We start from the raw sequence: 1,782 nt of genomic DNA, 5'->3' as shown, positions 1-1,782 counted from the left end.
CTAAATACTATAGGAGTTTGAATTCAACTAAACAATCTAACACTGTCTAGCAGTCTATAATATTAGTGGGTTATCCTCAGAAGTTATTGACTTGAGCCTTTTACAGCTCATCATATTAATAGGGATTTGCTTTATATACCTCGTTTTTATACTTTTCTGCTGGATGGTTTAGACCAAGATACAGCAAGACCTATATACCCAGAAATGTAACTTTTGTATCTGATAAGGTCAGCCAAGTACTCTCAGGATTTATCCTCTAGCCCTGTACCGCCTTTTGTACATCCTTTTGTCAGTGTCTGACATGTGGATGAGTCACGGCCATTGCTTGACCAATTTGCTCTCTGTGAAAGCTCGAGAAAATATTTTTTCTCTCCATGTGACTCTCCCCAGGCTCACTTTAGATCATCAAACACATTTCTCTGTGGCTCCATAATCTTCTTGATTAGAAAATTTGAAACAAAACTGAGTTACATGTTGTTACAGTACAGTTTCTCCTATGTCCCATAAATTTCTTGTTATATAGGTATTGCTTTATCTTGGTCTTAACCATCCAGCAGAAAAGTATAACCACGAGGTATAAAAAGTAAGCCATATTTATATGCTGAGCTATAAAAGGCTCAAGTCAACAACTTCTGACATTTCCAGTCATGTGGATAACCCACTACTATTATGAACTACTGGACTATATTGGGTTACTCTGCTGATTTCATGCACCTGCAATATTTGAATGGCATTGAAACACCCATCTCTGACAAAACTAAACAAAAAAGGTGGATATAACTAACATTTACTTATTGTCTCTTATAATGTTGGTGCTATCCTAGACACTGAGAACATAGAGGAGAATTAGATTCAGTATTGTGACGTATTTATGAGATATAATAAAACCCCACAGTTAAGGAAATGACAAAAAGGCACACAAGGGAATGACAAGTATTTATTGGGTGGGATAGAGCTCTCGCACTTCTAAGCTGGTCAAGCTGGCTTGTGCCTGGGGGTTCATGAATAGCAGGATAGAGCTCCAGCTTCCTGTCATTTCTGCGGTTATGCAGTGAAGCTGCACAAAGTCAGGGAGCGCAGGTCTCCAGTCACACTCGATTGTAACCATCACAAGGAGAGAAAGACAGCAAGACATCCATCAAAGCAACAGCTCTTTACATATGCCACATGGTGAGCTGGTTTCAAAAAGGTGCCCCAAGTACGGAGAGAGCAGAAGAGGTAGAGAATGTGTCCCAGCTGTGCTATGTGCAGTAGGTGCTCAAGGGTCACAGGACTACTCTGGACGAACTGGGCCTGACCTCCTGCAGTCCTGCTGTTTTGGCAGAGATGTTCCTGATGCCTACCACATGTCTGTACAGCACAGCACACCCTTTGCCCATTGCCTGGACACACTGAAACTTTGTTCTTGTTTAAGATTTGTTTCCTGTTTGCTCTCAGTGGCGCTGTAGTGTGGTATCTGTTCTGCTTAGCTTGCTGAAAATGTTCTTTAACAAAAACCAGCACTGCATGGCAGTAACCCTTTCCATCTTTGCAGTCCTGCTGTAGTTAATTTTCCCTGCATGGCTGAGTCCCAACACTCCACAACCAACGTTCTAGGTAAACAATTTAGTTGTGTACATTCATCTAACCTATAATCCATAGGTGAGGCTACTTGCCTAGAGAAAGCCTACACCTTTTCTTCAGTCTCCGCATGGCTGACTTCATCTCCTGGTTCCTCAGCGTGTAGATCAGGGGGTTCAGGACGGGGATGATAATTGTGAAGGTGACGTGGATGGGCTTGTC

Source organism: Octodon degus, unplaced genomic scaffold (assembly GCF_000260255.1).
Source record: "Octodon degus isolate 3935 unplaced genomic scaffold, OctDeg1.0 scaffold00283, whole genome shotgun sequence".
NCBI lineage: Eukaryota > Metazoa > Chordata > Mammalia > Rodentia > Octodontidae > Octodon > Octodon degus.
The sequence above is the reverse complement of the archived record's forward strand: the minus strand, read 5'-3'. Positions refer to the sequence as shown.